The sequence below is a fragment of the Mirounga angustirostris genome, unplaced genomic scaffold (assembly GCF_029215605.1).
Source record: "Mirounga angustirostris isolate CCGP_5_RB_7025 unplaced genomic scaffold, mMirAng1.0.hap1 SCAF_4, whole genome shotgun sequence".
In the NCBI taxonomy this organism is placed as follows: domain Eukaryota; kingdom Metazoa; phylum Chordata; class Mammalia; order Carnivora; family Phocidae; genus Mirounga; species Mirounga angustirostris.
Genome location: NW_026991712.1, coordinates 1 through 25,724, shown reverse-complemented (window position 1 = coordinate 25,724; position 25,724 = coordinate 1). Strand labels below are relative to the sequence as shown.

The 25,724-nt window shown below is 58.9% G+C and overlaps 1 long non-coding RNA gene across 2 annotated transcripts in view; it reads left to right on the top strand.

Annotated features, from left to right (window-relative positions):
* LOC135364047 (uncharacterized) overlaps positions 1–22,837 on the top strand; it is a 31,964-nt gene extending 9,127 nt beyond the window's left edge. For both annotated transcript variants that reach the window (XR_010410461.1, XR_010410460.1), the window contains 3 exons: positions 11,162–13,025; positions 16,196–16,434; positions 17,343–22,837. This is a non-coding gene — a long non-coding RNA (uncharacterized LOC135364047). The remainder of the gene's footprint in view (positions 1–11,161; positions 13,026–16,195; positions 16,435–17,342) is intronic.
* The last annotated feature ends 2,887 nt before the right edge of the window (positions 22,838–25,724 follow it).

The window sequence follows — 25,724 nt, the reverse complement described above, 5'->3', positions numbered from 1 at the left end:
TCTGTATATTGACTTTGTATTCTGCAGCTTTACTGAATTTGTTTATTCTAACAGTTTTTTGGTGGAATCTTTAGGGACTTCTATATATAGTATTATGTCATTTGCAAATACTGACAGTTTTCCTATTTGGATTTCATCTTTTCTTTTTCTTTCTTTCTTTTTGTCTAATTGCTTTGGCTAGGGCTTTCAATACTGTGTTGAATGAAAGTGATGAGAGTGGGCATCTTTGCCTTGTTTTTGATCTTAGTGGAAATGTTTTCAGCTTTTCAGCCTTGAGTATGATGTCAATTGTGAACTTTTCATATATGGACTTTGTTGTCTTGAGGTGTTCCCTCTGTACCCAGATGGTTTAGAGTTTTTATCACAAATGCATATTGAACCTGTCAAGTATTTTTGTTGAGGTACAGCTGAATGTGGGGGCTCGCTGGGATAGGCATGCAGATGTCTCCAGGTCATAGACCTTTCCGTAGTTCCACATGGCATGGGATCCTTCTGGGTGGCGGCCTGAGTCCTCTCCTATTCCTCAGGTGTCCCCAGTGCCTGGGGCTTTGTATCCAGGACTCTGGGGACAAAGCCATCAGAACCCAAGCCAGGGTTAGGGTTCGGGACTAGGGGCATAACAGGTCCGATCTGCAAGCACCGTGGCAGGCTTTCCAGGGGACTGAGTTGAGGGCGTCGATCAGGATGAATGTCATGCTAGGGATTTTGGCCAGAGTGCCGCTGAAAGCGGGGGTTCGCTAGGATGGGCATACGGAGTTCCCAATGGTGAGGTTTCCTTCTGTGTGGCAGTCTGAGTCCTCCGGTATTGCTCAGTTGTCACCAGTCCTTGGAGTTTAGAGGAAGATCTCTGGGGACAGGCCCTTCAGAAGCCAAAATAGGGTTAAGGTTAGGGCTTAAGTGCATGGTAGGCCCGATCTACCAGGACTGTGGCGAGCTTCCCGGGGGGCTGTGTTGTGGGCGTGGGTCAGGGTGAGTGCCAGGCTGAGGATTTTAGGCCCGACCGCTGAATGTGGGAGATTGATGGGGTGGGCATGCAAGTTTCTCTTGCCCTGAATGCTTTCTGGTGTCCAAATGGCAAGGTTTCCTTCTGGGTGTCAGGCTGAGTCTTCTGGTACTTCTCAGGTGGTCTCAATTCCTGGGGCTTTGGAAACAGGCCTCTGAGGATTGACTCCTGAGACTCAAAGCTAGGTTGCAGTTAGGGCCTAGGGCCTTGGCAGGTTGAATCTACGGGCGCTATGGCTAGCTTCCTGGGGGTCTGAGTTGAGGGCATGGGTCAGGGTGAGTGTGAAGCTCATCGTTTGCGGCCAGGGGGCCAGTGAAAGTGCATGTATGCTTTAATGTGCATGCAGTGTACTCCTGCTATGAAGCCTTTCCAGAGTTCCACATGGCGCGTTTTCCGTTTCAGGGGCAGTCTGAGTCCTCTGGTACTGGTCAGGTGTCCTAAATACTGGGGATTGGAGGCAGGCCTCTGGGGACAGACCCCTCAGCAGCCTCCACAGGATGACGGTTAGGGCCTGGGGGCATGGCAGGCCCCAAGTGCCAGCGCTGTGGTGAGATACGGGTGGTTTGACTTAAGGGCGTTCATCAGGATGAGCGTCAAGCTCATGGATTTCGGGCAAGGGGCCGATGATACTGGGGGTTCGCTGGGCTGGGCATGCAGGATCCTTGTGCTCTGAATGCGTTCCGGAGTTCCCAAAGGTGTGTTTTCCTTCTGGGTGACAGGCTGAGTCTTCTGGTCTTGCTCAGGGGTCCCCATCTCAGTGGCTTTGGAGCCAGACTTCTGCGCACAGACCCCTGAGAACTCAAATTAGGGTCAGGGTTAGGGCCTCCGGTCATTTTGGCCCAGATCTGCCCATGCTGTGCGAGCTTCCCGGGGCTCTGAGTTGAGGGCGTGGGTCAGGAGGAGTGTTAGGCTCAGGGTTGGCCTCCAGGGGGCCCCTAAAAGTGCAGTTTTGCTTGGATGGGCATGCAGATTTCTCCTGCTATGAATGCTTTCCGGGGTTCCAAATGGCGGGGTTTCCTTCTGGGTGGCGGCCTGAGTCCCTTGATACTGCTCGGGTGTCCCGAATCCTTGGGGATTTGTCGCCAGGCTCTGGGGACAGACTGCTCAGAAGCCAACCTAGGGTTAGGCTTAGGGCTTGGGGGCATGACAGGCCTGATGTGCCAGCCCTGTGATGAGCTTCCCGGGGTCTGAGTTGAGGCCGTGGGTCACGGGGGAGTGTCAGGCTCAGGGATTGCGGCCTGCGCACGTTGAACTTGGGGTTCGTTGGGATGGACCGGCACAGTTTGCTGCTCTGAATGCGTTCTGGAGTTCCAAATGGCATGTTTTCCTTTTTGGTGGCAGGCTGAGTCCTCTGGTGCTGGTCAGGTGTCCGAAATCCCTGGGGCTTTGGAGCCAGGCTCTGGGGACAGACACCTCAGAAGCCCTCACAGGGTGACGGTTAGGTCCTGGGGGCACGACAGGGCCAACCTGCCAGCACTGTGGCCTGCTTACCGGGGGTCCATCTTGAGGGCGGGTCAGGTTGAGTGTCAGGCTCAGGGTTGGCCGCCAGAGGGCGCCAAATTCGTGCGTGTGCTGGGATGGGCATTCAGAGTTCTCTTCTGAACAGTTTCTGGAGTTCCAAGTAGTGTGTTTGAATTCTTTTTGGCAAGCTGAGTCCTCTGGTGTCGCTCGGTTATTGCCATCCCCGGGGCTTTGGAGCCAGGCCTCTGGGGACAGAAACTCAGAAGCCAAGCGAGCGATTGGTTTAGGGCCTAGGGGCATGGCAGGCCCGACGTGCGAGCACTGTGGCCTGCTTACCGGGGGTTTGTTTTGAGGGCGGGGGACAGGTGGAGTGTCAGGCCTAGGGTTTGTCATCAGAGGGCACAAAATTTGTGAGTTCCCTGGGATGGGCATTCAGAATTCTCCTGCTTTGAAAGCTTTCCAGAGTTCCCAGTGGTGCGGTTTCCTTCTGGGTGGCAGCCTGAGTCCCTTGATATTGCTCGGGTGTCCCGAATCCTTGGGGATTTGTCGCCAGGCTCTGGGGACAGACCGCTCAGAAGCCAACCTAGGGTTAGGATTAGGGCTTAGGGGCATGACAGGCCTGATGTGCTGGCGCTGTGATGAGCTCCCCGGGGTCTGAGTTGAGGTCGTGGGTCGGGGGCAGTGTCAGGATCAGGGATTGCGGCCTGGGTACGTTGAACTTGGGGCTCATTGGGATGGACCGGCACAGTTTTCCTGCTCTGAATGCTTACCAGAGTTCCGAATGGCACGTTTTCCTGTTTAGTGGCAGGCTGAGTCCTCTGGTACTGGTCAGGTGTTCCAGATCCCTGGGGCTTTGGATCCAGGCCCCTGGGGACATACCCTCCAGAAGCCTCCGTAGGGTTACGGTTAGGGCCTAGGGGCACGGCAGGCCTGCCCTGCAAGCACTGTAGCATGCTGTTGGGGGTTTGTTTTGTGGGCGTGGGTTAAGTTGAGTGTCAGGCTCAGGGTTGGCCGCCAGAGGGCGCCAAATTTGTGCGTTCCTTGGGATGGGCATTCAGACTTCTGTTCTGAATGCTTTCCAGAGTTCCAAGTAGTGTGTTTGAATTCTTTTTGGCAAGCTGAGTCCTCTGGTGTCGCTCGGTTATTGCCATCCCTGGGGCTTTGGAGTCAGGTTTCTGGGGACAGAAACTCAGTAGCCAACCTAGGGATACACTTACGGCCTAGGGTCATTTCAGCCCTGATGTGCCCACGCTGGGGCAAGCTTCGGGGGGCTCGGGGGTCTGAGTTGGGGGTGTGGGTCAGGGTGAGTGTCAGGCTCAGGGTTTGTGGGCAGGGGACCGTTGAAAGTGGCATTTCGCTGGGATGGGCACGCAGAGTTCTACTCTGAAACGTTTGGCCCGAGTTCCAAATGGTGCGGTTTCCTTCTGGGAGACTGAATCGTCTGGTATTGCTCAGGTGCCCCCAATCCCTGTGGCTTTCGAGCCAGGCCTCTGGGACCAGAGCCCTCAGATGCCAATGAGGGATAGGGTTAGGGCCTAGGGGCATGGCAGGCCCGACGTGCCAGCACTGTGGCCTGCTTACCGGGGATTGTCTTGAGGGCTTGGGTCAGGTTGAGTGTCAGGCTCAGGTTTTGCCGCCAGAGGGCGCCAAATTTGTGCGTTCCTCGGATGGGCATTCAGAGTTCTCCTGGTCTGAATGCTTTCCCGAGTTCCAAATGGTGCGTTTTCCTTCTGGGTGGCAGCCTGAGTCCCTTGATACTGCTCGGGCGTCCCGAATCTTTGGGGCTTTGGAGCAAGGTTCTGGGGACTGACTCCTCAGAAGCCAACGTAGGGTGAGGGTTAGGACATAGGGACACGGGAGGCCTGATCTGCCAGCGCTGCGTTGAGGTTCCCGGGGGTGAGGGTTGAGGGCGTGGGTCAGCGGGAGTGTCATTTCTTTTCTTAGGGTACGGGTTAGGGTATGGGTGAGGTTACGGGTGAGGGTATGGGTATGGGTGAGGGTACGGGTTAGGGTTAGGGTACGGGTGAGGGTACAGGTTAGGGTTAGGGTACGGGTTAGGGTACGGGTTAGGGTACGGGTTAGGGTATGGGTGAGGTTACGGGTGAGGGTACGGGTTAGGGTATGGGTTAGGGTTAGGGTACGGGTTAGGGTATGGGTTAGGGTTAGGGTACGGGTTAGGGTACGGGTTAGGTTTAGGGTTAGGGGTTAGGGTTAGGGTTAGGGTTAGGGTCTCCCTGTCCGCTGCTGTATAGAGACCATTCTCCTCCGGTAACCAGATTGATCATTTCAGAACATAACCTTTGAGCCTCTCTGCGATCCGCTCCCCACCTGTCTGTACTCTCCAGCCTCACCTCTCCCACTGCAGCCCCCCTCTGTGGGCCACCAAGCTGTGTGGTTGTCCCACATGTGCCTTGGGCCTGACTCCAATCCTTTACATTCTCTGTGCCCTCTGCCAGGAGCACTCTTCTCTCCCCTTGCATCATGTCTGGCTTGTTCCTCCATTGGCTGGGCCTCTACTTGCCCCCTGGTGACCTGACTCATGTCTGCTGGGTGTATGTGCTCGTCCCCTATTTAAATGTAGTATCCACCTTCCCTGTGTGAGCGATTTACTAACCTGCGAGGTATGGGGTAGGCACAGGGAAGTAGTCTTAGTGCCTGTGTAAAAATGTCAGTCTCAGGGCGCCTGGGTGGCTCAGTCATTAAGCGTCTGCCTCGTGCAAGGTCTCGTGCTCGAGGTGCTCTAGCTCTGTATCGCCCACTTGCTGACCGTGGGTGAGATGCTGACCCACCGGTTAGGCTGGGAGCTCCGAGGGCAGGGAGGGTGTCTGGGGGTCCCCTCTGTGTTCCAGCGAACAGACACAGGTGTGGATGATGCACGCGTGGAAGAAAGCGCGAACACAAGAGTCTGTGGCCCAGACCTGTCATCTGTAACAACATCCGCCGCATCACGGTGCTGCTGGGGGAATCCCACCGATTCACTAAACTTTGAAGTGCTACCACCTCCCAGGCACTGTTCTGGGGGTTGGGGACCCAGCGGTGAGGAAGCACGGTCCCTGCTCACATGGGGCTGGCCGGAGCAGAGGTCAAACGAGGACTTTAGGTCCCCGGCAAGTGTCTCTGCTCAGCTGGGGGCAGCTGCCGGGAGCAGCGGGTCAGGCCCTTGTCCCCATCTGGCAGCTCAGGACCGATCTGCGTGGGGCGCGTGGTGAAGGGGATGCAGGATCCTTGGTCTGAATCCCCCCGTAGCCATTACCCCCATGTAGCCGGTCCCGTCACCGTCCCGAGTTTTGTCATCCATGAAGTGGGCAGGGGAAGAAAGCCGTTCGTGGGTTCAAGAGCCCTATCCAAGTGCGGAACTGGGTCTAGATCATCTCTGGAGGGGGATTCAGCTCCAGCACCTGCCCCAGAGCTCGAGCCAGGTCCTACACCGATGCATGCCGCAGTTCCCGAGACTGGGCAGCTGCAGCTTCGGCTCTCGCGCCAGCTCTGGGATCAGAGCCCGGTTTGGAGCTTGAGCAGCTCCAGCACCAGCTATGGAACTCGCCAGCCAAGGGCCAGCACCTTCACCGTCACACCCTCGCCATCGTGCACGAGGTCAGGAGAGGGGCTGGGGGTGGGAGGGTCCCTGCTGGGCAGGTCACCCCGGGTACCTTGGTCACTCCACTCAGAGCTCCCCCTCCCCACCCCTCCCACAGGTCATAGCCCCAGGCATCCCCACCCCTGCTTCCCAAACAAGGCTCAAGGTGGACAAGCAGACCTGGGATGTTGGAAGTTGAGGCTTGTACCTTCAACACGGTATACGTGTTGACCCAGAAACTCCACTTTATGGATTCTGTTGCAAATAGAGGTTGATGGACACGGTGTTCCCTTCAACAGGGTGTGAGTGAGCTGCCCACGCTAGGTGATGGGTGCACCTGTGGCCTGGGATGGGTGCTGCTCACTGTTCTCCCAGACAGGGGTGCCCGTCACCCTTCTCTCCCGGGGACCTCCGTTTCCTCACGTTCTCGCCAGGGCTGCTGGTCCCCAGACCAGACACCTGCCAGTCTGAGGGTGACCAGTGCTGCCTCCATAGGGTTTCCTTTGCCAGAGTCCTTCCCCGGGAGCTCCTGCATCTCTGACTCCCCCCATGCCTGTCCCCCTCCCCTTGGACTTGCATGCATTTCGTCTCTGTCCCTGTGGAACCCAGTGACTTGGAGCATGGTTTGGACGAGAGGCATGGGAAACCTTTCTGTGGCCTTGCGTTGTCAGCAATGCTTTGGCCCTTTGGGGTGTGTCTTCCAGCTTTCTGCATTTCCCTGGTTTCTCTGTGGGTCACAGGAGGAGCCAGCCCTTTCCTGTCTGGGGTCAGGCTGAGGTGTCCCAGCAGGAACAGGGGTCTCCGCCCCGAGATTGTGTCCATATTTACCAAAGGGGGCTCTATGGTTCCATCTCATCTGTAATCCATCGGGGATTTCAACATCAAATAAGGGAAATTCTATGTCAAGTCAACCCAGAAAAGAAGGAGTCCCCTTTGAAAATAGGGGGGCAGACACAAAGGCCCATACTGTGTGATTCCACGTACAGGAAACATCCAGAACAGGTAAAGGAACAGAGAGAGGAAGCAGCTTAGGGGTTTCCAGGGAGGTCTTCTGGTTCGGGGACTCCTTTGGGGAGGCAGATATTCCACAGCCATGTTCTGTGGTGTGGTGGCCCAGCGTTGGGAATGTACTGATGCTCAGGACTTGTTCAACTGAAAACAATTCATTTTATTTAAAATGAATAATAAACAGCATATAGGACATGGAAAGAGAATAGAACAGTTAATACGAACCAGAGAGAAAGAACATAGGGGGAGGGGATGAAACAATCTGGCGGGGCATCGGGGTCGGGTGATGGAGCTAAGGGTAATGGTACAAGGAGCTCTCCCCGTGAGGATGTGGGCTCTGGATGTGGTTCTGGGAGCCCTGCAGGAGCAGGAGGAGGGGCAGGGCCAGATGCAAGAGCAGGGCCAGATGCAAGAGCAGGGCCAGGGGCAGGATCCACGGTAAGAGCTGGGTCAGGGGCAAGTACAGGAGCACAGGCAGGGCCAGGGGAAGGGGCAGCGGCCCTGGAAAGCAGGGGAAGGGGCATCGGCTCTGGCAGGGGCAGGAACAGGGACACAGGCAGGGGAAGGGGCATCGGCTCTGGCAGGGGCAGGGGCCGGAACAGGGACACTGGCAGGGGAAGGGGCATCGGCTCTGGCAGGGGCAGGGGCAGGAACAGGGACGCAGGCAGGGGAAGGGGCATTGGTTCTGGCAGGGGCAGGAACAGGGACACTGGCAGGGGAAGGGGCATTGGCTCTGGCAGGGGCAGGAACAGGGACACAGGCAGGGGAAGGGGCATCGGCTCTGGCAGGGGCAGGAACAGGGACACTGGCAGGGGAAGGGGCATCGGCTCTGGCAGGGGCAGGGGCAGGAACAGGGACGCAGGCAGGGGAACGGGCATCGGCTCTGGCAGGGGCAGGGGCAGGAACAGGGACGCAGGCAGGGGAAGGGGCATCGGCTTTGGCAGGGGCAGGAACAGGGACGCAGGCAGGGGAAGGGGCATCGGCTCTGGCAGGGGCAGGAACAGGGACGCAGGCAGGGCAAGGGGCATCGGCTCTGGCAGGGGCAGGGGCAGGAACAGGGACGCAGGCAGGGGAACGGGCATCAGCTCTGGCAGGGGCCGGAACAGGGACACAGGCAGAGGAAGGGACAGGTGCAGGGGCAGGGGGTGGGTCAGGGGCAGGAATGGGCGCACACGCAGGGGCAGGGAAACGGGTAGTGAAAGGGGAAGGAGCTGGGTCAGAGGCAAGGATAGGAGCACAGGGAGGGGCTGGGGAAGGGACAGTTGCAGGGGCAGAAGCTGAGTCAAGGGCAAGAACAGGAATACAGGCAGGGGCAGGAGAAGGGGCAGGATCCAGGGCAGGAGCTGGGTCCGGGGCAAGAACAGGAACACAGGTAGGGGAAGGGGCAGGTGCAGGGGCAGGAGGTGGGTCAAGGACAGGAACAAGACCACAGGCAGGGGCAGGGGCAGAACCCGGGTCAGGGGCAAGAATAGGAGCACAGGCAGGGGCAAGGGAAGGGGCAGGATCCAGGGCAGGAGCTGGGTCAGGGTCAGGATCCGGATCAGGGGCAAGAACAGGTGCACAGGTAAGGGAAGGGGCTGGTGCAGGGTCAGGAGCTGGGTCAGGGGCAAGAACAGGTGCACAGGCAGGTGCTGGGGAAGGGGCAGGTGCAGGGGCAGGAGGTGGGTCAGGAGAAGGGACATTGGCTCTAGCAGGGGCAGGGGAAGGGGCAGGAGTTGGGGCAGGGGCCGGAACAGGAGCACAAGCCGGGGAAAGGGAGGGGGCAGGTGCAAGGGGAGGGACAGGGTCTGCCGCATTGGCACGTACAGGACCCGGGGCAGTATCTGGGTCAGGGGCAAGAACCGGGGCACTGGCAGGGGTAGGGATGGGTCAGGATCCAGGGCAGGAGCTGGGTCGGGCGCAGGAGCAGGGCCACAGTTCGGGGCAGGCGCAGGGGCGGCGGCTCTGGCAGGAACAGGGGCAGGCCCAGGGGCAGGCTCTCCGGAGGCAGGTTGTCCAGCAGGCCCTTCCTGGCCCCCGTCAGGCTCTCCGTGGGCGGGTGCTGGGTCACCTGCCGGCTCCCGGTCTCCTGCTGAAGTCGCAGCCACCACCCCTCCGTCCAGAGCTGCCGGTGGAGTTGGAGCCGGCTCTAGCTCCTCAGGTGGTGGAGCAGCTGTGAGAGGAGAAAAGCTCACCCCGAGCCTGCTCTCCGTGGAGACAGAACCCAGCCCAGGGCCTCCCAGAGAAGCAGCAGCCAGGAAGGAGCCCTCCCCGGGGCGTCTCCCCGACCGCAGTCCACCCGCTGGGTGCTCTGAGCCCAGTCGGTGCTCCAGGCCCCACACCAGGCTCTGGGGGCTCCTCCCTGTGGGGCCAGCCCCCACCCTTCCACACACACCCACGGGCACCCAGCCCCGGGCTTCTCAGCCTCAGGCTCGGCCTCCGTGGGCTCTGGCTCCTGGAGCACAATGCAGTCAATGACCACCAGGGACAGTGGTCTGGGTGGTGTCGGAGGCCTCTCCCCGCAATCCCCAGCACCTGCTCCAGGGGAGTCCTGTGGGGTCACGCTCCGGATCCCGGACATGGAGTGGGTGTCCGCCAGCCTCGTGCCGATCTCATCGGAGGTCTGCAAAGACAGGGACGGGTAGCCGGCCCGGAGGCATCCCAGTCCTGCCCGGCCAACCTCCCTGTCCCCTGCCCAGTCGCCCTGCTGCTCCCAGATCAGACACACACCTGTGGGTGTACAGCCGTGCACGCGGGACAATGACCCATCCCTGCAGGGCGATCGAGACAAACCCTGGGCAGAAGCTCACAGCCCCCCACACCCCATCCCACCCAGCCAGCCTGGACCTTGAACATGACCTGCCCATGGGTTATCTGACCCCTCATCAGCCTGCTCTTGAATGGCGTTGGCCCACCCCACATGACCCCTCTTCACACATACACACACACACACACACACACACACACGCACGGAGGGGAGGGGACCTGGGGCTGCACAGGTGGATTAGACCCTGTGGGGCTGGGTGGCCGGCTCTGGGCCTCCTGGTGTCACCTTTCGGGCCTTCTGGCCAAACGGCCAGAGGCGGTGGGGAGCCCTGATCGGACATCCCCAGCGGGGGCCAGCGTTTTCAGGGCGGGCTTTCTTCAGCCTGCAGCATCCAGACTTAGGGAGGCAACAAGCCCACATGTTCATGGTTGGATGATCTCCAATGAAATGAGCTGGGCAGGGGGCTGTCTCTGGAATGTGGGTGCCTGGTTACCTGGGTTCCAAATTCTGTTGGACTCTGTTGTCAGGGAAGTGAGGTCATCACTGCCTGGGGTCCCCTTACCCAACTTCCTCCTCACACAAGACCCCCACCCCCGAGGGCCCCCTCCCCCCATGCCCCATCCATACAGTGACTCCCTCACAGCCCACCCACAGCCTTCCCAAGGCCTGGGTGCAGCCGGTGTCCCCGCTGTGAGGACACAGAGCTGGCTTCAGACTGGGCTCCTGTGCATGCCCAGGGCTGTGACCCTGGACAGACCCTGTGCCTCTCAGGGCCTCCCCAGGCTCCCCATCTGCACAGTGGGGTGTTCTGGCTTCTACTCCTAGGGACGCCATCAGGGGTAGGACCTCTACATACATTCCGTACTTGCTATCACAGGAGGCTGGGGCACACTTGGCAATGCAAGGATGAGCCAGGGGCTGGGCGGGACATGGAGCACAGCTCAGAGGGGCCTGGGTCTGCTCTGGGGTCTGGGCAAAGCCACCCCCTTCTTGCCTGTTCCCAGCCCCTGTGGGAAGGTTGCAATGAACGGATTCCGACCTTGTCCCCTGGTGACGCACACTTCCAGGGGCTCCCATTAGGTTTAGGCTCAGGCCCCGGGGCCTCGTCTGCGCCCATGTGCTGGGCAGTCCCCACAGTGGTTCCCGGGCATTCCCACATCTTGCTCACACATCCCTGTGGAATCCCCTCCCCTCCGGGGTGGATGGCCTGTGTGACCGCGCTCTCAGGAAGAGAATGGGGCAAAATGCTGGGATGTCATTTCCAAGCTGATGGAGGAAAGTCTGTGACTTCTTCTGGTTCCCTCTGTCGTGTGTTCATTCTCTGTCTCCTTATCTCTTTCTGTCTCTGTCTCTGTGTCTCTCACAGGAGCAGGATCTGTGGACTCCAGGGGTGATGTGAGAAACCTCAGAAGCTTCCCTTGTCCGTGTTTCCCTCGTCTGTCCCGGTGCTCCATTCCTTCCTAAGGCCTTGTCACCCGGACCAGAGCAGTGAATCTGGAACCTCTTCCAAATGGAGACCCGGAGGCTGCAACAAGGAGGGTCTTGGCCTTGGTCCCCAGACTAGTGGTCAGTGCTCTGCCATGTTCTGCGTACCCAGGTCCTCAGCCCCCCAAGTCCCCAGTTTGTCCCCTGCTCAGAAGGACCTCGAGGGAGTACAAAGCATTTTCCCAGGACTGGGAGCACAGTGGGTCGGGGATGGAGATCCAAGGCCAATAGGCTCTTCCACAAGCCTGTGGGACCCTAGGGACACTGCATCTCTAAGCCCAAGTGACAGAAGAGTAAGCTGAGGCCTTTGTGCTGTAGCCCCTCTGGACTTGGGGGTGGGTATCTCTTCCTGCTTCCAAGTGCCCAGGCTGGTGATGGACACCGGAACCCAGACCCTGTCCTCTCCCAGTGCCCTGGCAACCCTTCGGGGTCCCTTGGGGACCCCTGACCCTCAGCCTGGCCTGTCTCCCCTCCCCATGCTATGGATCTGGGTCCTTGCCAGGAGTCCTGATGCCCTGCCCCATGGCCCAGCTGTCTGCAACCTGTTTCTTCTTTCCCCCCTGTCACCCACCTCGCTCCCAGGGTGTCCTCCCCTTCTGACCCCCAGCTGGGCAGTCAGAGTGGTGTGTGTGTGGGTGTGGGTGTGTGTGGGGGGGTGTGTGTGCAGCTGCACGTGCCTCTACGTGCCTGGGGATGCCAAGGTCATGTCCCCACATGAAACGGGGTGGGTAGCTCTTCCCGAGGATCTGAGTGGCTCTCACCCCCAAAGCAAACCTCATGGGAGGGTTGGGACTGGCCTAGGACTGGAGAGCAGCTCCTTGGACTCTGCACCCCTCAGTTGTCCTGGGCCAGTCCCTGCCTCTCTTGACCCAGGTTCCCAACTGTCCCTGAGGGTCGGACATGGAAAGGCTTGAACGTGGCTGCTCCTCCAGGGGTAGGTGGGGGACAGGTGCACCAGGCACGCAGGCCTCCCCACCGAGAGGGCCAGCCAGGTGTGTCATGGCCAGGTGTGCACAGACGACCTGCCCACAGCTCCTGTACCATGACCCAGCCCTGCGGCAGATGTGCACGAGACCCATGGCTCCGCACCTGACCGGTCCCCCGCATTCCCTCACCACCTCGGAGACAAGGGCTCTTCTTCGTCCTAGGGCCCGTCATCCTTTGGACAATGAGAGCAGAGGGATCCGTATCTAGAGGAGGCCGGCAGGGCGTCCCACGGAGTGTCGTGTGCCCATCTCTGCTTTGTCGTCTAGGCTTAGCGGCGGACCCCCACCTAGAAAGAGGCCCACGGGGCAGGGACATTTGTCTGCCTTGTTCCCTGAATTATGGAAAATGTCTAGAAGGGGCTTCCTGTCCATGTGTGGAGTCGATGAAGCCCAGCCAGCACCTTTCAGATGTCTGAGTGGCTCTGGGGCCCCTCTGCCAGCCCCCAGGGATCCCTGCTCTGGCTCCACCCAGGATGGGAGCCCCAGATGGAATCTGAAACCTCCTCACAGCCAGGAATGCGGCTTTGCCCAGGACACAGGACACCGAGGCTTGGGGCAGAGAGCTCCTTCACGGTGGAGAGGAACCGCCTCAGCCCCAGGCCACCCTCCCCGTGGGCCGGCCACAGGGTCGGGGAGCGGTCCCAACAGGCCCGACGGCAACCCCGTGTGTGGGGCCTGGCCTCGTGGCACGCAGGGTCCCCAGGAGACACCTGAGGTTCGGAGAGGGGACGTGTCAGGCCCGAGACACACAGCCCGCAGGTGAGGGGGAGCCTCCGGGCGGGACGGGGGGCCCTGCTCACCTTGGTGAGCAGCAGGTGTGGGAAGGGCTGGGGAGGCGTTCCTCTGGGAGGTGCTCCGGGAGAGGGGCCACAGGAGAGGGCCTGGCCCGGCTCCACCAGCTTCCTCAGGCTGTCAGCACGGACCGCCCACAGCCTCTGGCTCGCCCCCAGCGGCAGGGCCCACTCAGGTTCACGGTGGGGCTGATCTTTGGATAAAGGAGGGACAATTCACAACACACAAACTGCAAAACTATTCCTGTCCGTGTCCTGAAGTGCAACAGAATATCCAAATTGGTTGAGATCATCTTCCACGTATGTGAAGGGTGATTTTGTACCTGGCCAAGGCTGGGGCTGGACCGGGTGTGTGTGTCTGTGTGTGAAGGACCAGGTGTGTGTGTGTGTGTGTGTTTGAAGGACTGGGTGTGTGTGTGTGTTTGGCGTGTGTGTCTGTGTGTGTGGGTCTGTGAAGGGAGCAGCCCAGACCCCTTGGGTTGAGATCATGGCCACGTAAGGGGCACAGCCGTCGTGGCACCCCGGGTCGTCAGTGTCCCAGATGGCGTCGGGGCAGGAGACCCTCCCGGCCCTCCCCGAGCCCGGTCCTGGAGCGCCCTCGTCCCCACACTCCCCCTGAGCCCGCACCAGCCCTTACCGACTGCCTGGTGCACGTGCCCCACGCCGGGGAGCCGTCGAGTGAGGCTCCTGTTGACCAGCTTGTCCCCAATTTCTTCCATGGGGCTCTGCGAAGACAGTGAGCGGCGCCCGGCCCGGAGGCATCACAGCCCTGCCCAGCCGTCCTCACCGTCCTCCTGCCCAGCCCCACTGCTGCCCCCAGATCAGACACAGCCCCGTGCGGGCACAGCCCTGCGCCCGGGGTGCAGTGACATGTATCGACAGGGCTCCAGATCAACCCTGGGGAGAAGGAGGCCGCCCCAGCACACCCCGTCCCACCCAGCCAGCCTTGACCCGGGGTGTCAACATGATCCACCCACCAGGCATCTGGCCCCTCATCACCCTGCTCCTGCTCAGGGTGGGCTACCCTGCCTGAGACCTCTGCACACACACACACACACACACACAGGAGGGATGCTGGGCTGCACGGTCGGATCACAGCAGTGTCTGGCTGGCCTGGCTGGCTCTGGGCCTCCCTGTGTTCCCTTTGGGCCCCTCCAGGCAAATGGCCAGAGGTGTCAGGGGTGGGACCTGACCCCAGGTCTGCAGTGTAGGCAACGGCTCTCACTGTCGGCTTTGCTGAGACCACATCCTGGGGACATCGGGATACAGCAGGATTGCAGCATCTCCAGCCAAGTGAACTGAGTAGGAAGGGGGCTGTCTCTAGAATGTGGGTGCCTGTGACAGCCCTTGGGCATCTTGGGGACGCCCTGGCCATCAGCCTGGCATGTCTCCCCTGAGCCCCATGCTACGGCCCCGGGCATGTTCCCAGGAGACAATGCCCACAGCCCACGGCCCAGCTGCCTCCAACCTCCTCCTTCTTTCCCCCTTGTCCCCTCCAGGGTCCACGCCCCCTTGGACGCCCCTGGGGAGTTTGTGTGTGTGTGTGTGTGCGCGCGCGCGCACGCAGAGCCTTGTGTGTACGTGTGCCCGCGCGAGGGTGACCAGAGGAAAGGGCCCCACATGGGAGTGTGGGCAGGGGTCCCCCGGATCATAGGGGTCCTCGTTCCCAAAGGAAACCCCATGCGAGGTGAAGCTTGGCCTCGGAAGCTGGAACCCTCCCTGTTCCTCTAGCCTCTGCTCAGCTGGTGGGTCCCAGGCCAGTCCCTGCCTCTCCTGCCCTCAGTTTGCCGACTGTCCCATGAGGGCTTGGAGGAGGAACTTCATTAGCGTGGCTCGGCGTGGCCGGTTGGCTCCCACCTTTTGGGTGGACGTGGCGCAGGTGCACTCTGGGTGGGTGGGGCCCTCCCACCAATGGTGGGTCGGAGGCAGGTGGATCCTGCGCAGGCGCACACGGCCCAGCAGACGGCGCCTGCGTGGGACCCAACCTGCCAGCAGGCCTGCGCAACCCCGAGGGGCTGGCTGTGGCCTTGGTCCTCCGTGTCCCGATCTCCACTGCCTGCTCAGTGACCCTCATGTCCTCTTAGGCCGGGGGCCAGCCCCAGTCCCGCCAGGCAGGGCCGTTGGACTGAGTGGACATGGAGACCTGGGGACTAGAGAGAAATGAAATATACCCCCGCTGCCGTCCTGGCCCCCACGTTCCACTTCAGTGTTCATCTCAGTGCATGGCGGGGGGGTCAGGGGAGGGTGATGGGGACACGTGTGGGCAGGGAGGAGGTCAGGCCGCCTTTGCCTCCTCTACATCCCCTCCCCCTGTCTTCCTGGCAGCAGCCCCTCTCCCCAAAATCCGGCACTCAAACACCTTCATCTCCCTGCTTTAAACCCCAACCCATCCTCCTGAGGTGAGAGTCACTGACCCCATCTCCAAAGTAGAAAACTGAGGTCCCAGGAGTTCCCACAGGAGCTTGCCAGTCACAGGGCTGTGACATGGCCCTGCTGTGGGTTTGAACCCAGCTCAATCTGACCCAAAGCCTGAGCTTACAGAGGAGCCGGAGGAAGTAGCCTTTGAGCCCAGGCTTGGAGGTGAGGCCACCCTGGATGGGGGTCATAGGGAGGGACGGCAGGGGTTCTGAGGGGCAAATTCTTGCCGGGCTCCCTGGGGGACGAAGGCCCTACAGAGGCTGGAGTGGGCTGAGGGGTGCACACTGGGGAGCATGTCTAGACCAGATCACGCAGGGCTCTCTGGATATTGGGCAAGGAGTCAGGGGACACTGCGGGTTGGGGGGTTCAGGGGACACAATCCGGGCAGTCTTACCAGAGCCACAGCATCGTAGATTTAGAAGGAGCTTGGTGGGCATGTTATTGTCCCCACCCAAGCATGGGGATCACCAAGCAAGCACCAGCCAGAGGTGAGGAGGCTGCCGCAGTTTCCTCCTGTGTAGAGTGGGGCCGTGGTGGTCGTCTGCGTCCTTCCAGGCCTGGGCATGCTGCCTGGAAGGTCCAGAGGTGGCTTCGTCAGAGTAGCTAGCTGTTTCAGTGAGGTCAGTACTCAGAGACGTCTGAGTCAGGAGACCAAAGGGACGCCCCACGTGCCCAGTTCAGCAGGATGCTCTTGTACATGGTGCCGATCTTCATGTCCAGGCTGATGGGGTTGAGGCAGCAGCGCCCACCTGCTGCATGGAGAGCAGCAGCGAGGAGCCGTGGTTGCAGACCCCGAGACACGGCGCTCGTGTGAGTCCGAGGCTGCCACAGATGTGATGGAGGCTGAGGAGGGGGAGGTGCTGACAGAGGCTGAGATGATGCCTGAGGTCTGCAGCGACGACTGGGAGGTCAACTCCGGAACTTGAGGAACGGCAAGGCCAGCAGAAACACCAGACTGTGTAAGGCAACCCCGGTCAGCATCTAGCCCAGAAGCTTCTAGAGACTGAGTCTTCTTGGCCCCTTGTGGCTGTGGAGTGGGGATCCAGGCTCCAGGAAGGGATGTCTGTCAGGGAGAAAGGGTGGGACAGTCACCTCCTTTTCCTGGCCATCAGGGATCCTGGGACAAAACCCACACTAATGTCCTCCACATCTACATCGGGCTGGAGGAGCATGCAGAGCGGGTAGGCGATGTCCCTGCTGCGCAGGTAGGGGCTGCATCTGAGCTGGTCCCAGGACTTGGAGTGAGCGCTCCTTTTGGTCTTGGGTGTTGTGTTGGGGGTGCGGTGGCAGAATTGAAGGGCTGACTTTGCATTGATCCGACACCCTGGGTGAATGGGTGCTCTAGGGTGTCCGTGGGCACAGGTGGCTGTGACCCACACATGGGAAGGTGTGAAGGAAGCACACAGAAGACAGTGCCCTGAGCTATGCAGGTTTTCTGCTCATGGGCAGTGCTCCTTGGCAAAATTCAGCTAGTCTGCTTGTTCCTAGAGCACAGAAGGCCCCTAAGGTCGTGAGTGGTTCATGGGAAGTCAGGTCAGTCTGTTGCTGGGCATCATGCCTGGCAGGAGGAGAGCTTCAGCCTGAAATGACGGTCTGGGGGTGACCTGGAATGCCAGGTGAGGTAGAAATTGCCCAGGTAGCCTGATCCACTCCAGTCTGTATTGCTTCTCTACCCAACAACCCAGACCTAGACAATGGCCCTCTGGCTGGCTGGCATCTGGAACAGTTAGAATGTTCCTCTGGTTCAGTCGAAGGAGAAGATCAAAGTTAGTAGAGCAAAGGAAACTATGAAGATTAGGGCAGAGATAAATGGAAGAGAAGAGCATGTGAGAAAAATCAGTGAAAACAACAGTTCTTTCTTTTGCAGATTTACCAAAATTGACAAAGAGACAAAAATGGAACCACTTTATACCAACCAATTGGCTCCCTGAGATGAAGCAGATCATTCTGAGAAGCACACAAACTACCAAAGTGACTCCAGAAGAAATGGAAACCCTGAGCAGACCTCTAATAAGTAAATAGACTGAAGCAGTCATGAGAACTTCCCAAGAATGAAAAGTCCAGAACCTGATGCTTTCCCTGGTGATTTGGCCCACACGTTTAAAGAAGACATAATACCAATCCTTCTGAAAGTCTGAAAAAAGTACAAGAGGAGGGAACACTTCCCACATCACCCTAGAATGCCAGCATTGTCCCGATTCCAAAGACTGACAAAGACCTTACAAGAAAAGACAGTTGCAGGCCAAAATCCATTATGAAGAGCGAGGCAAAAATCCTCAACAGAATTCTAGCGACAGAATCTAGCAGCACATTGACAGGACTCTACATCATGACCAAGTGTGATTTACACCGGGAATGCAAAGGCTGTTCAACGTAGCTAATCAGTGTCCTAGACCACATCCAGAAGAAACATGATCATGTCAATTGTTGTAGGATAAGCTTTGACAAAATCCAAACCTTTTCATAACAAGTATTCTCAATAAAATAGAAATAGAAGATTCAGTTGTGATAAAGGAAAGGTCCCTGGGTGGCTCAGTGGGTTGAGTGTTCGACTCTTGGTTTGGGCTCAGGTCATGATCTCAAGAGTCTTCAGATTGAGCTCCAGGGAGGGCTCTGCACTCAGTCGGGAGTCTGCTTGGAGATTCTCTCCCTCTGCCCCTCCCCACTCTTGGGTTTGCATGCTCTCAAATAAATAAATAAATAAATAAATAATTCTTTAAAAATTATGATAAAGGATATTTATGAAAAATAACTCATATGTATATCATTCTCTGTGGTGAAAGACTGGGAGTTTTCTCCTTAAAATCCCCAAAAAGTCAAGGATGCCCATGTCCACCACTTCATTTCAATATTGTCATGGAAGTTTGGTCAGAGAAATTATACAAGATTAGTTACTAAAAGCTCACAAATGGAAAGGAAGAAGAAAAAGGTTATTTATATATGACATGATCTTCTATGCAAATAATCCTAAGAATTTGAAAAACTCTGTATGAGATTATAATATTTCCCGAAAGGTATGAGCAGAGAAGGCCAACACATATGGATCAATGGAATACTGCTGAGAATCAAGGAATACATACATGTACAGTCAGTTGTTTTCGAACACGGAGAGCAAGATCATTCAATGAGGCAAAAACAGTGTCTCCAACAAACGGTGTTGAGAAACCGGATATCCACATACGAAGGAGTGAAGTCAGAGCATTCCCTTCCACCCTATAAAAAATGAACTCCACATGGATCCAAGAATGAACTTTAAGAGCGAAAATTCTTAACACTCAGAAGGAAACTAAGAGCACTTAGGGGCAGATCTTCCTTCCCTTGGATTTGGCAATATGGTGTCTCTTGTATGGCACCCGAAGCCCAAGCAACAACAGAGAAAACAGAGACACTGGACTTTAACGTTGCTAAAAACTTTTGTGAACAAAAGGGTAATCTCAAGAGAATGTAAAGAAACCCAAAGAATGGTAGGAAATATTTGCAAATCTCATACGAGTCTTGCATCTAGAATGTGTACAAAACTCCTCCAACTTAAGAACCTAAACAACCCCACTGAAAATAATAGACATTTCTCCAAAGAAGATAGTCAGACGACCCAGTGAGCACATGGGGCGATTTTCCTCATGAGATCGTAGGAAATGCAAGCCAACACCACAGTGACATGCCTTCCCCCACCCAGGAGGAGGGGCTATAGTGAATAAGCAGAAATAACAAGTGTTGGAGAGGATCTGGGGAAACAGAACCCTCCTCCATTGCTGGGGGAGATGTAATATGGCGGAACCACTGTGGCAAAGGGTGTGGCACGTCGTCCACACGTTGAGCATACTGTTCTCATTTGGCCGAACTCCACTCATTCTCTAAACAGAAGAATGGAATACAGGCCCTCTAACAACAGCCTGCACGGAAGTATTCGTAGCAACACTCTCGACAATAATCGAAAGATGAAAACAACCCACAGGTGCATCCACAGTTGAATGGACAAACACAACGTGGTCTGTTCATACAATGGGATTCATTCAGCCACGCCAGGAATGAAGTAGTGATACACGCTATCACGTGGGTGAACTTCGAAAACATCCTACTCAGTGGAAGAAACTAGACCCCAAATACCACATACGGTTTGATCCCACGTGTATGAAAAATTCGTCCCAGGTAAATGACAGGTGCCAGATCAGTGGTTGCCTGGGAGCAGGGGGATGGGGAATGACCAGTGACTGCCTGCTCAGAGGGTGCGGGGTTTCTCTCCAGGGCATTAAATGTTCTGGGATTAGATAGGGTGATGTTGCCAGCACGGGAAATGGAGTTGATAACAGTGGTTTGCACACTTTGAAATGTTTAAAAAGATAAAGTTTATTTTATGTTAAGCTACAAATATACCTGGAAACATGAAAAGAAACAAAAGCCAAAAGAGAAGAAAAGGAATGCGTTCGCTGGTGAGGACAGGCCGACTCTGGTGCTGGAACTGGCCCTGGTTGTAGCTCATCAGCTGCTCCGGGAGGTGGGGCCGGAGCTGGCTGTAACTGGTGCTGGATTGGGTCTCGCTCCCACTGGCCCTAGCTCTGCAGGGGGAGCCAGCGCTGGCTCCAGGTCGGAGGTGCCGCCGGAGCTGACTGTGGAGCCGATCCAGCTCAGAGTCTTGCCTTGGCTCTAGCTCTGCAGTCGGTGATGGAGCCGTAGGTCCAGGGGCTTCCTCCCACTGGGGCGCACGTGGCTCCAGCTCCTGAGCTCCTGGCGAAGGCCCCGCACCAGGAGATGGAAATGCCTCGAGCTCTGCAGCGGGCTTTGGGTCTGTAGCTGCTTCTGCAGCCACGTCGACTCTGCAGCGGTGACCGGCCCCGGGGCAGAGGCCAGTTCTCCATCTCGAGATGGTGCCGAAGCAGCAGGAGGGGAGAAGGTCACCACCCTGCCAGGGTGATCACCCTGTGCTGATCCCCACAGCCCGTCCCTGTGCCTTGTCAGAGGAAACCGGCCTCCCCCAGCAGCGCTGAGCTGCCTCGAGACCTGGCTCTCGTTCTCGGGCTGCCTCTCACTCTGCCAGTGGTGCCGGATCGGGTGGGAGAACTGGTGTGGAGGTGGCTCTGCTCTGGAATTCACCCCGGAGCTGCTTTTGCCTCCGGAGGGGGACAGCGTGTCGGAGCTGGAGGGGCTCTAGTCTGCGGGGCCCTGGCTCAGGCTCTCGAGCTACTTCCACGGCTGGCTCGAGTCAGCGCTGGGGCACATTCTGGTGCGTCAGATGGTTCTAGATCTTAGCTGCCCCACGGCTCGTGCAAGGTCTCGTGCTCGAGGTGCTCTAGCTCTGTACCGCCCACTTGCTGACCGTGGGTGAGATGCTGACCCACCGGTTAGGCTGGGAGCTCCGAGGGCAGGGAGGGTGTCTGGGGGTCCCCTCTGCATTCCAGCGAACAGACACAGGTGTGGATGATGCACGCGTGGAAGAAAGCGTGAACACAAGAGTCTGTGGCCCAGACCTCTCATCTGTAACAACATCCCCCGCATCCCGGGTCTGCTGGGGGATCCCACCGATTCACTAAACTGTGAAGTACTACCACTTCCCAGGCACTGTTCTGGGGGTTGGGGACCCAGCGGTGAGGAAGCACGGTCCCTGGTCGCGTGGGGCTGGCCGGAGCAGAGGTCAAACGAGGACTTCAGGTCCCCGGCAAGTGTCTCTGCTCAGCTGGGGGCAGCTGCCGGGAGCAGCGGGTCAGGCCCTTGTCCCCGTCTGGCAGCTCAGGACCGACCCGCGTGGGGCGCGTGGTGAAGGCGATGCAGGATCCTTGGTCTGAATCCCCCCGTAGCCATTACCCCCATGTAGCCGGTCCCGTCACCATCCCGAGTTTTGCATCCATGAAGTGGGCAGGGGAGGAAAGCCGTTCGTGGGTTCAAGAGCCCTATCCAAGTGCGGAACTGGGTCTAGATCATCTCTGGAGGGGGATTCAGCTCCAGCACCTGCCCCAGAGCTCGAGCCAGGTCCTACACCGATGCGTGCCGCAGCTCCCGAGACTGGGGCAGCTGCAGCTTCGGCTCTCGCGCCAGCTCTGGGATCAGAGCCCAGTTTGGAGCTTGAGCAGCTCCAGCACCAGCTATGGAACTCGCCAGCCAAGGGCCAGCACCTTCACCGTCACACCCTCGCCGTCGTGCACGAGGTCAGGAGAGGGGCTGGGGGCGGGAGGGTCCCTGCTGGGCAGGTCACCCCGGGTACCTTGGTCACTCTACTCAGAGCTCCCCCTCCCCACCCCTCCCACAGGTCACAGCCCCAGGGTTCCCCACCCCTGCTTCCCAAACAAGGCTCAAGGTGGACAAGCAGACCTGGGATGTTGGAAGTTGAGGCTTGTATCTTCAACACTGTATACGTGTTGACCCAGAAACTCCACTTTATGGATTCTGTTGCAAATAGAGGTTGATGGACACGGTGTTCCCTTCCTTCAACAGGGTGGGAGTGAGCTGCCCACGCTAGGTGATGGGTGCACCTGTGGCCTGGGATGGGTGCTGCTCACTGTTCTCCCAGACAGGGGTGCCCGTCACCCTTCTCTCCCGGGGACCTCCGTTTCCTCACGTTCTCGCCAGGGCTGCTGGTCCCCAGACCAGATACCTGCCAGTCTGAGGGTGACCAGTGCTGCCTCCATAGGGTTTCCTTTGCCAGAGTCCTTCCCCGGGAGCTCCTGCATCTCTGACTCCCCCCATGCCTGTCCCCCTCCCCTTGGACTTGCATGCATTTCGTCTCTGTCCCTGTGGAACCCAGTGACTTGGAGCATGGTTTGGACCAGAGGCATGGGAAACCTTTCTGTGGCCTTGGGTTGTCAGCAATGCTTTGGCCCTTTGGGGTGTGTCTTCCAGCTTTCTGCATTTCCCTGGTTTCTCTGTGGGTCACAGGAGGAGCCAGCCCTTTCCTGTCTGGGGTCAGGCTGAGGTGTCCCAGCAGGAACAGGGGTCTCCGCCCCGAGATTGTGTCCATATTTACCAAAGGGGGCTCTATGGTTCCATCTCATCTGTAATCCATCGGGGATTTCAACATCAAATAAGGGAAATTCTATGTCAAGTCAACCCAGAAAAGAAGGAGTCCCCTTTGAAAATAGGGGGGCAGACACAAAGGCCCATACTGTGTGATTCCACGTACAGGAAACATCCAGAACAGGTAAAGGAACAGAGAGAGGAAGCAGCTTAGGGGTTTCCAGGGAGGCCTTCTGGTTCGGGGACTCCTTTGGGGAAGCAGATATTTCACAGCCATGTTCTGTGGTGTGGTGGCCCGGCGTTGGGAATGTACTTGATGCTCAGGACTTGTTCAACTGAAAACAATTCATTTTATTTAAAATGAATAATAAACAGCATATAGGACATGGAAAGAGAATAGAACAGTTAATACGAACCAGAGAGAAAGAACATAGGGGGAGGGGATGAAACAATCTGGCGGGGCATCGGGGTCGGGTGATGGAGCTAAGGGTAATGGTACAAGGAGCTCTCCCCATGAGGATGTGGGCTCTGGATGTGGTTCTGGGAGCCCTGCAGGAGCAGGAGGAGGGGCAGGGCCAGATGCAAGAGCAGGGCCAGATGCAAGAGCAGGGCCAGGGGTAGGATCCACGGTAAGAGCTGGGTCAGGGGCAAGTACAGGAGCACAGGCAGGGCCAGGGGAAGGGGCAGCGGCCCTGGAAAGCAGGGGAAGGGGCATCGGCTCTGGCAGGGGCAGGGGCAGGAACAGGGACACCGGCAGGGGAAGGGGCATTGGCTCTGGCAGGGTCAGGGGCAGGAACAGGGACACTGGCAGGGGAAGGGGCATTGGCTCTGGCAGGGGCCGGAACAGGGACACTGGCAGGGGAAGGGGCATCGGCTCTGGCAGGGGCAGGGGCAGGAACAGGGACGCAGGCAGGGGAAGGGGCATCGGCTCTGGCAGGGGCAGGAACGGGGACGCAGGCAGGGCAAGGGGCATCGGCTCTGGCAGGGGCAGGGGCAGGAACAGGGACGCAGGCAGGGGAAGGGGCATCGGCTCTGGCAGGGGCAGCAACGGGGATGCAGGCAGGGGAAGGGGCATCGGCTCTGGCAGGGGCAGGGGCAGGAATAGGGACGCAGGCAGGGGAAGGGGCATCGGCTCTGGCAGGGGCAGGAACAGGGACGCAGGCAGGGCAAAGGGCATCGGCTCTGGCAGGGGCAGGAACAGGGATGCAGGCAGGGGAATGGGCATCAGCTCTGGCAGGGGCCGGAACAGGGACACAGGCAGAGGAAGGGACAGGTGCAGGGGCAGGGGGTGGGTCAGGGGCAGGAATGGGCGCACACGCAGGGGCAGGGAAACGGGTAGTGAAAGGGGAAGGAGCTGGGTCAGAGGCAAGGATAGGAGCACAGGGAGGGGCTGGGGAAGGGACAGTTGCAGGGGCAGAAGCCGAGTCAAGGGCAAGAACAGGAATACAGGCAGGGGCAGGAGAAGGGGCAGGATCCAGGGCAGGAGCTGGGTCCGGGGCAAGAACAGGAACACAGGTAGGGGAAGGGGCAGGTGCAGGGGCAGGAGGTGGGTCAGGGACAGGAACAGGACCACAGGCAGGGGCAGGGGCAGGGGCAGAACCCGGGTCAGGGGCAAGAATAGGAGCACAGGCAGGGGCAAGGGAAGGGGCAGGATCCAGGGCAGGAGCTGGGTCAGGGTCAGGATCCGGATCAGGGGCAAGAACAGGTGCACAGGTAAGGGAAGGGGCTGGTGCAGGGTCAGGAGCTGGGTCAGGGGCAAGAACAGGTGCACAGGCAGGTGCTGGGGAAGGGGCAGGTGCAGGGGCAGGAGGTGGGTCAGGAGAAGGGACATTGGCTCTAGCAGGGGCAGGGGAAGGGGCAGGGGAAGGGGCAGGAGTTGGGGCAGGGGCCGGAACAGGAGCACAAGCCGGGGAAGGGGAGGGGGCAGGTGCAAGGGGAGGGACAGGGTCTGCCGCATTGGCACGTACAGGAACCGGGGCAGTATCTGGGTCAGGGGCAAGAACCGGGGCACTGGCAGGGGTAGGGATGGGTCAGGATCCAGGGCAGGAGCTGGGTCGGGTGCAGGAGCAGGGCCACAGTTCGGGGCAGGCGCAGGGGCGGCGGCTCTGGCAGGAACAGGGGCAGGCCCAGGGGCAGGCTCTCCGGAGGCAGGTTGTCCAGCAGGCCCTTCCTGGCCCCCGTCAGGCTCTCCGTGGGCGGGTGCTGGGTCACCTGCCGGCTCCTGGTCTCCTGCTGAAGTCGCAGCCACCACCCCTCCGTCCAGAGCTGCCGGTGGAGTTGGAGCCGGCTCTAGCTCCTCAGGTGGTGGAGCAGCTGTGAGAGGAGAAAAGCTCACCCCGAGCCTGCTCTCCGTGGAGACAGAACCCAGCCCAGGGCCTCCCAGAGAAGCCGCAGCCAGGAAGGAGCCCTCCCCGGGGCGTCTCCCCGACCGCAGTCCACCCGCTGGGCGCTCTGAGCCCAGTCATTGCTCCAGGCCCCACACCAGGCTCTGGGGGCTCCTCCCTGTGGGGCCAGTCCCCACCCTTCCGCACACACGCACGGGCACCCAGCCCCGGGCTTCTCAGCCTCAGGCTCGGCCTCCGTGGGCTCTGGCTCCTGGAGCACAATGCAGTCAATGACCACCAGGGACAGTGGTCTGGGTGGTGTCGGAGGCCTCTCCCCGCAATCCCCAGCACCTGCTCCAGGGGAGTCCTGTGGGGTCACGCTCCGGATCCCGGACATGGAGTGGGTGTCCGCCAGCCTCGTGCCGATCTCATCGGAGGTCTGCAAAGACAGGGACGGGTAGCCGGCCCGGAGGCATCCCAGTCCTACCCGGCCAACCTCCCTGTCCCCTGCCCAGTAGCCCTGCTGCTCCCAGATCAGACACACACCTGTGGGTGCACAGCCCTGCTCGCGGGACAATGACCCATCCCTGCAGGGCAATCGAGATAAACCCTGGGCAGAAGCTCACAGCCCCCCACACCCCGTCCCACCCAGCCAGCCTGGACCTTGAACATGACCTGCCCACGGGTTATCTGACCCCTCAGCCTGCTCTTGAATGGCGTTGGCCCACCCCACATGACCCCTCTTCACACACACACACACACACACACACACACACACGGAGGGGAGGGGACCTGGGGCTGCACAGGTGGATTAGACCCTGTGGGGCTGGGTGGCCGGCTCTGGGCCTGCTGGTGTCACCTTTCGGGCCTTCCGGCCAAACAGCCAGAGGCGGTGGGGAGCCCTGATCGGACATCCCCAGCGGGGGCCAGCGTTTGCAGGGCGGGCTTTCTTCAGCCTGCAGCATCCAGACTTAGGGAGG